This window comes from Gossypium arboreum, chromosome 7 (genome assembly GCF_025698485.1).
Source record: "Gossypium arboreum isolate Shixiya-1 chromosome 7, ASM2569848v2, whole genome shotgun sequence".
NCBI classification, from domain to species: Eukaryota; Viridiplantae; Streptophyta; class Magnoliopsida; order Malvales; family Malvaceae; genus Gossypium; species Gossypium arboreum.
In genome coordinates, this window is record NC_069076.1 from 52,713,346 (window position 1) to 52,722,978 (window position 9,633).

Sequence of the window (9,633 nt, forward strand, 5' to 3'; positions counted from 1 at the left end):
ATGGTAAAACAAGAGGAGAAACAAATTATGCCCCATGAGAAAGAGGCAATAGAGAATGTAGCCCTAGAGGAAGCGAAAGACGTGAAAATCCGCATGCATATTACCGAGGACACAAGGCAAGGACTGATTGAATTGCTATGTGAGTTCAAGGATATCTTCGCATGGTCCTATCAAGATATGCCAGGGTTAAATACCGATATTGTGGTACATCGTCTTCCAATAAGACAGGATTGTAAACCAGTCCAACAAAAGTTGCGAAGAATGAGACCAGATATCATATTGAAGATAAAGGATGAAGTCAAGAAGCAGTTCGATGCAGGATTCTTCCAAGAGGTAAAGTACTCTGAATGGGTAGCTAACATTGTACCAGTCCCTAAGAAGGATAGGATGTGTTGATTACAGAGATCTGAACAAAGCTAGCCCAAAAAATAATTTCCCTTTGCCACACATAGACACTTTGGTAAACAACATAGCGGGATATTCGTTGTTCTCCTTCATGGATGGTTTCTCGTGGTACAATCATATCAAGATGCATCCAAAAGACATGGATAAAGCCACTTTCATAACATTATGGGGCACCTTTTGTTACAAAGTAATGCCGTTTGGATTAAAGAATGCAGGGGCAACATACCAACGGGCTATGGTGAACTTATTCCATGATATGATGCACAAAGAAATTGAGGTGTATGTTTATGATATGATTGCCAAATCTCGAACGGAGGAGGAACATATTGAAGTTTTGAGGAAGTTGTTCCTGAGATTATGGAAGTTTCAGTTAAAACTTAATCCAACAAAATGCACTTTTGGAGCTAGGTCGGGAAAATTACTAGGCTTTGTAGTCAGCGAAAAGGGAATAGAAGTTGACTCAGACAAAGTTAGAGCCATACGAGATTTGCCTCCACCACGTACTCAGAAGGAAGTTTGGCGTTTTCTTGGAAGGTTGAATTATATTGCTCGGTTTATTTCACAATTAACTCAGAAATGTGATCCTATATTTTGCCTCCTTAGAAAACACAACCAAGGTACTTGGAATGAGGAATGCCAGAATGCTTTTGATAAGGTTAAGCAATACTTGTTAAATACTCCAGTGTTATCTCCGCCTAGTCCAGATAGACCATTAATTTTGTACTTATTAGTGTTTAGTAATTCTATGGGATATGTGCTTGGCCAACATGACGAGTCGGGAAGAAAAGAGAAGGCGATATACTACCTCAGTAAGAAATTCAAAGAGTGTGAGATGAGATATTCGCCAATTTAGAAATTGTGTTGTGCTTTAATTTGGATTACTCGAAGGTTAAGACAGTACATGCTATATCATACTACTTGGCTTATTTCAAAACTTGATCCTTTGAAGTATATAATGGAGTCAATAGCTTTGAATGGGAGAATGGCGAGGTGGCAAATTCTGCTTTCAGAGTTTGACATAGTCTATGTAAGCCAGAAGGCTATAAAAGGAAGCGCGATAGCGGAATTTCTGGCTAGTAGAGCTCTAGAGGACTATGATCCGTTGAATTTTGATTTCCCAAATAAGGAGTTGATGTCTGTAGCAACTACAGAGGATTGTCCTTGGAAGTTAAGCTTTGATAGGGCATCCAATGCGGTGGGAAATTGAATTGGGGCAGTCTTGGTATCCCCAAATGGATATCATTATCCATTCACGTGCAAGTTGGATTTTGATTGTACAAACAATATGGCCGAGTATGAAACGTGCATCATGGGACTTCGGGCTGCTATAGAGTGAGGAATAAGAACCTTGGAAGTATATGGAGACTCTGCGTTGGTGATTTACCAGCTTAGAGGTGAATGGCAGACAAGAGATCCTAAATTGATCAATTATTGAAAGGTATTCTCGGGGTTACTTGAGGAGTTCGATGACATCACTTTCAATTATATCCCACGAGACGAAAACCAGATGGCAGATGCTCTAGCAACCTTGGCTTCAATGATTAAAGCAAATAAAGAGGAGGAGATGAGACCCATTCAGATGAGTATCTTTGAGGCTCCAGCTCGCTGTTGTAACATTGAGGAAGAAGAAAAGGATGATAAACCTTGGTATCAGGATATATTGTGATATGTGAGAGATAGTAAATACCCAGAACAGGCAACTGAAAATGATAAGCGAACTTTAAGGAGATTAGCCTACGACTATGTTTTGGATGGGGATATCTTGTACAAAAGAAGAAAGGACCAAGTATTGTTGAGATGCGTTGACGCTGTGGAAGCTAAGTTAATCTTGGAAGAAGTTCATGAAGGTGTTTGTAGGACGCACGCTAATGGTTTCACGATGGCTAGACAAATCATGAGGTTTGGATATTATTGGTCTACTATGGAAGGGGATTGTATCAACTACGCTAAGAAATGCCATAAATGTCAGGTTTATGGAGACAAGATTCATGTACCACCTTCACCTCTACATGTTATGACTTCTCCATGGCCTTTTTCCATATAGGGCATGGATGTCATTGGGCCAATATCACCAAAAGCTTCAAATGGGCATCGCTTTATCTTTGTGGTCATTGATTACTTCACGAAGTGGGTAGAGGCTGCTTCTTATGCGAATGTTACTAAGTCAGCTGTGAGTCAATTCTTGAAGAAAGAGATCATTTGTCGGTATGAGATGCTTGAAAGGATCATATCAGACAATGCATTGAACTTGAACAACAGAACAATAGCAGAAGTTTGCAGTCAGTTCAAGATTAAGCATCATAATTCATCTCCATATCACCCAAAGATGAATGGGGCAGTAGAAGCTGCTAACAAAAACATCAAGAAGATAGTGGGGAAAATGGCTGAAACCTATAGAGATTGGCATGAAAAATTACCATTTGCACTCTTAGCCTACCAAACGTCCGTCAGAACCTCTACTAGGGCAACTCCTTTCTCGTTGGTTTATGGGATGGAAGCAGTGTTACCCATTGAAGTGGAAATACCGTCTCTTCGAGTCCTGTCAGAGATAAAGTTGGATGAAGCTGAATGGATACAATCGCGATATGATCAGTTGAACTTGATTGAGGAAAAAAGGTTAAGGGCCACTCGTCATGGTCAGGTGTATCAGAAGCGAATGATACGAGCTTACTACAAGAAAGTGCAACCAAGAGAATTCCATGAGGGGATCTTGTGATGAAAAAGATCCTTCCCATTTAGAAGGACTTTAGAGGAAAATGGATGCCAAATTGGGAAGGCCCGTATGTCGTAAAGAATGCCTTCTCTGGAGGTGCATTGATCTTAACAAAAATAGATGGGAAGAGTTTACCCAATCCAGTGAATTCAGACTCAGTCAAAAAGTACTTTGTCTAAAGGAGAGGAGAATCCAGGGTGAAAACCCGCAATGGGCGCCTTGAGTTTTCGAAAAAATTTTAAAAAAAATAGAGAGGCCAAGGTGAAAACCCACAAAGGGCGCCTTGTGACCAAAGGGGTTTTGAGTTGAAAACCCGAAAGGCAGCTCAAATTTTTAAGAGTACACGGTAATCTTGCTATATTTGACTCAACAAAGAGCAAAGCGCGTTGCATATCAGGGCATCAACGAAGTACTTTGGATCTTTTAAACACATGTTGAAATCAAGAAAGCCTTCATGGAGTTGGTGAACAGACGCTCAAGCAGCGATATCTAGGGCATCTAATTTTTGTCCTGTTTGCTATCTTAAGATTCTCTTTCTTCTCAAAGATAGGCTATCAGATTAATTTCCTTCGTTTTTTTGACAAATTCATTCAAATATAATTATTCTCAAGATTAAATTTATCTTCCATTATTCTTAAAGTATGTTGCATTAAAATAATGATAGATGAACTAAATAATTTTCACAAATGAAGTTTTGCTCATTACTCTGGAAATTTCTAGATAATACAAGAAACTAAAATAGAACAATTGTTCGAGGAATTCACGCAAGTGAGGTTTGAAAGAACTCAAGGAAATTTTTTCTTTAGTCCAAAATGATGATTGGACAAATCAAACGATTCGATCCTAAGAGAGGATCATCATACAAACATTTTTGGTGGGTCATAGCATTTGAAGAATGGTACAAACCCACAGGCTGAGTAGGAATGATACTTCGAGAGAAATAATGATAAACTTCGACGAAGGAATGAGTGGTGACATCTGGAATAGTGGTCATATTCATAAACATTTTGCACTATAACAGGTTTAATTAGGAGCATTTGACTCACTAGCCATGAACTCATACACATTATATAGGTTATGTCCTTCAAGGGACAATGAAGATTGATGCGCCTTAACCCCCTAAGCAGTAGAGTAACAGGCTAAAGCATAGCAGATCTGACGTTCAGATGTTAACGCTGAAACAGATCCAAGATGATTGGGCATCTCTGTATTGTCAGAGAACAGATCGAAGATATTAGATTTGGCGTCTCTGTATTGTCAGAGAGCAGATCGAAGATAACAGATTTGGTATCTCTGTATTGTCAGAGAGTAGATAGAAGATATCAGATTTGGCATCTCTGTATTGTCAGAGAACAAATCGAAGAAACAGATTTAGCGTCTCCATATTCGACGGAGAGTAGATTGAAGACATAGCAAATCTAACCTTCGGATGTTTTCACATCGAAGTAGATCCAAGATGATTTGGCATCCTTGTGTTTACAAGGAGCAGATCAAAGATAGCAGATTTGGCGTCTCTGTATTGTTAGAGAATAGATCGAAGATAATGGATTTGACGTCTCTGTATGGTCAAAGAGCATATCGAAGATATCAGATTTGGCGTCTCTATATTGTCAGAGAGCAGATCGACGATAGCAGATTTGGCGTCTCTGTATTGTCAGAGAGCAGATCAAAGATAGCAGATCTGGCGTCTCTACATTGTCAGAGAGTAGATCGATGATAGCAGATTTGGCGTCTCTGTATTTTCAGAGAGCAGATCGAAGATAGTAGATTTGGTATCTCTGTATTGTCAGAGAGCAGATCGAAGATAGCAAACTTGGCGTCTCTGTATTGTCAGAGAGCAGATCGAAGATAGCAGATTTGGCGTCTCTGTATTGTCAAAAAGCAAATCGAATATAGCAGATTTGGCATCTCTATATTGTTAAAGAGTAGATCGAAAATAACAGATTTGGCGTTCCTGAGTTTGCAAGAAGCAGGTTGAAGATCGCCAATTTGACATTCCTAAAGCTATCAGAATACCTTTGAGGAGGATGAGGATCAAGATCTCGAGACTTGGCCAGGCCGGGCAAATTTGGTCTTTTTGAAATCTTTGCTCTATTGCTGTTACACAGTAACAAGCAAAAAGGGGCAGCTGTAATAACCCAAATTTACCCGGGCCCATAAATAATAAAAACAAAAACAAATTTTATTTAAAAATAATAAAGTCCATTTAACAGTCCATTTACAATAAACAGGCCTAAAGGCCCGATAGCCCAAACTCGGTTACACTTGTAGCCTAACTGGTCTAAACCCAAAATTAACCCTATACCCGGCTACACCCTAAAACTTTCAGCCCAAATACCTAAAACCCAACAACTAAACCCAAATCAGTAAAGCTCAATAAGGCCCAAACCCTAAACTGAAACAGGAAACCCTAGGGTTTCCAGAAGCTTCGCGCCGAAAACATCACGCCCCTTCGTCTGGCAACGTTTCGGTGACCCCTCATCAACGCCTCCATCGGCGCCGTGACTACCGTAATCTGCGCATGAATCGACACCCCATCGTCACCAGATTTCGCGCTGGTATCTACAAAAAGGAAAGAAGAACAACAGAGGCAATCCAAATATGGCAGGGAATAAAATCAAACAGATAGAAAATTATTTTCAGTGGCTATAAAAGCCCGAATCAAAATGATGTAAAGGGGGGAGAGTTTTTATATAGGCATATATACAAAAAATATAGCAGTTTGTCAAGAATACAAAGTTTTTAGCAGGCATATACAATAAAAATTAAAAAACAGAGCTAATTTACTTTTATTTTGTTTTTCTACGATTACATACAAATATTGCTAAGAGTATAAAAGAGAACTTACCGACAAATTCGCGTTGAGAAACAAGGACGTTTAGCCTTCCCTCCACCGTGTACGGTGGCGCGTGCAACGCATGGGCACTTGCAGTCCAGTGGCCGGAGGCTGGAGACCGGAGACCGGAGCCAGAGGGCTTCCCTTTTCTCCTCTTCTAGAGGATTTTAAAGTTTTTTTTTTAAAAACTGATTACCAAATGAATTTTGGGTTAAGCTTTGGCATATATAGCATAATAAAAACGGTGTCGTTTTGGCTTAGTCAATAAGCACTAAAAGCGGCCTTTGTTTGAAGAGAGATCCGTAGCGTTGACCGTGTGACAGGAAGGATCCGCATGTTTTTGATAAACGGGCAAATTGTTCAATCGATCCTTCCGCATTTTTAAATTTTATAATTGCATTTCATTTTTATTTTAAATTGGCCTTAACCTTTTACGTTTGTTTCAACTTAGTCTCTCTGGTCACTATAAGACTTATTCTGAAAATGGTGTCATTTTGGGGATTAGGGCTAATTGCCCAGTGAGTCCCTCAGTTTTAATGCACGTTTTAATTTAACCCAAATTTTCCTTTTATTTGTAATTGGCCTCAATTTTTCTTATAAAATTCAATTTTAGTTTTCTTATTTTTGATTCATTTTAAATATTATATGTATTTTTATTTTTATAAATGTTAGTTATATAAAATAATATATATTATTATATACATCTTTATAAATTTTATTATATGTTATATTTTTAATATATATATTATTTATTCTATTATGTTTATATTTTATTATATGTTATACATTTTTACTATATATATTATATTTATTTTACCATATTCATATGTAAAGTTACTTATTATATCATTTTATTATTTTATACTTTATCTATCATATAGTTTATATCGTTATATATTTTGTTTATAAATTTTACCGTATGTTATATATTTTACCATACATTATTCTTTACATTACATTTATTTTATTATAAAATATACATTATTTTATTACTTATTAATTATATATGTTTTTTTATTTTTTATTAAATAAATATGTGTAATATCAATATTTAGTACATTTTTCATATATTAAGTTATTATATCCGTAATATAATTTATATGCATGTATCATATTTTTAAAAATAAGGTATTCCTTTATCATTCTTATATCATTCTTAATATTTTAAAATATCTTTATTTTTATCTTATTTGATTTACTTTTAATATGTTTATAATTTATTTTTATTTTTTTAGATTGTTTTAGTAGGTTAAATTTTTATAGATTATTTGTTATTTTATGTTATTTGTTATCCGCATGAAAATTAATTATTTATGTTGATTTAAGTTACATTTGCATGAAATATTATCACATATATATTATGCAATTTATATTGTTGTATTCATTATGCTCTATGTTATATTTAGTATGTAACGATAATGCATGTATATTTGATATTATCTATGATCACATATGCATAAAATGTTGACGTATATTGTGCAATTTATTCTATTACTCATCATCTCTATTATATTTACATGGAATGTTAAAATAGGTATCATATGGGTTAATTTATGTAATATTGATCCTTTGTAATATGTTAAATGCATCATCACTTTAAAGAATTTTTATAATTCATTTGATCCAAAAAGATTTTTAAAAAAAAGATAAGGTAATGTTTTTTGGTAGTTAGGAATTCGGGAAGTAGTACCCTAACATGCTGGGTTGCAATTTCCAGTTTGTCTAAATGCCTAAAATACCCTTCTAAACGATTTTATAAATTACGAGGTGACTTTAGTTGCAAGAGTTTTAGAATATTGTGTCCTATCAAGCTGGATGTGATATTCGTATTCTTATGGAACGAAGAAATCTTGGTTTTCAACTCAAGCTATTTTAACTTCAAAAGGGATCATATTTTAAAATACTTCCAAAATTCTAGCATTAAAGACAGAAAGTTATTCAATTTGGTACCAATTTTTTGGGTGTTACGAGGGTGCTAACCCTTTTTCGTACGTAACCGACTCCCGAACCCATTTTCTTGATTTTGTAGACCAAAACAAATGATTTCAAACAAAAAGTGGTTTGAAGGTGGTTCAATCACACTTAAACTGATTGGTGGCGACTCCCGTTTTCATTTTTTTTTAAAAAGGCTTCTTTTAAAATGGTTTCAACATTATCAATGTAGTTGTATTATTTACATACAACATATCTCAGATTACAAAATGTGGCGACTAGTCGATTTAATCGATTTGCTTGGCTTTTCCCCGGCTTAAGTTAGGGTTTGGTGATTCTTGATCTATAATCGCAAAAATGCACTTATTTAGTCACTAAATAAAATTAAGAAATCAAAAATTCATATCTTTGGTAAAATGACCATCTTGTCCCTAGACTTAAACAAAATGACCATTTTACCCCTAGGCCTGAAAATCGATTTTTATCAAATTTCTTCATATCTTAAGCCTAGCCGAACCTTTCTACTCTTATAGCAACTCCAAATTCCCACTATTTGACCCTTTTATAATCTATTTTACAACTTATGCAAAATAGTCCTTTTAGGTGTTTTCGTACTAATACCTTTCACAAAAGTTGGTTATAAGACATCCAAGACTTGTTTTCTCCCATATAAACCCAGTTTCATGGAAAAGCCCTACACTTTTGATCATTTTGCAAAATAGTACCTTCATTTGAAAGCTCATGCTTCAAGGGTCTCAAAAGTACAAAAATATTCAAGAAAAGCCATTAAAATCACTTATTTGTGAAGACTTAAAGTTACTGAAATTTTTGAAGCTCAAAACCCCAAAAAATGTCTAAAAAATCGGTGGAGAAGAAATGGGAAATAGGATGATCTAATATTTCTTTTATTTTATTTCTATTTTAATCAAATTAGCCACCAAACCTACCAAACTTGGACTTTTTGACCAAATTACCTCCTATGGCCGGCCATGCACAATATTAGGGTCTAATTTCCATTTAAATACCCTCGATTTAGGTTCTCTAGCTATTTGGCACTTTTATCTATCAAAATAGGACTTTTATATTTTATGCGATTTAGCCTTTTTCTCAATTGAGCTCACGAACATCAAAATTCACTCACCAAATTTTCCATGTATTCATATAATCATGCTATAACATCAAAATAATTATAAAATAATTTACTCGACTCCAGATTTGTGGTCCTGAGACCACTATTCCGACTAGGTCCTAAATTGGGATGTTACACATCTACCATTAATCTTGTGTGTGCATTGAGACCGTTATAAAACATCTTTAGTTGGATACATTGAGGAGTCCCATGATGAGGACACTTACGAAGAAATTCCTTGAATCTTTCCCACGCCTGATATAGGGTCTTGTGATCCAATTATTGAAAAGTAGTTATCGCATTTTGCAACTTTACGTTCTTACTTGGTGGAAAATACTTTACCAACAACCTTTCCGCTAATTCTCGCCAAGTAGATATTGAACTTGGTGGCAATGAATTCAGCCATGCTCGTGCTTAATGATGCAACGAGTATGGAAACAACTTCAACCTTAACGCATCTTCAATCACACTAGCTTCATTTACCTCCATGAATAATCGAAGGTGAAGATATGGATCTTTTGTGGGCATACCACTAAACTAGCCCACCGTTTGAAGCATTTGAAACATCAATGGTTTCAATTTGAATTGGGGTGCCTTGATATCCACCTTATTGATTCT

The 9,633-nt window shown here is 35.7% G+C and overlaps 1 non-coding gene across 1 annotated transcript; it reads left to right on the top strand.

The window, feature by feature from the left end:
- The first annotated feature begins 9,218 nt into the window (after window positions 1-9,218).
- LOC128295647 (small nucleolar RNA R71) lies at window positions 9,219-9,327 on the top strand. The gene has a single exon (XR_008286207.1). It is a non-coding gene; the product is annotated as a small nucleolar RNA R71 (small nucleolar RNA).
- Window positions 9,328-9,633: the final 306 nt, after the last annotated feature.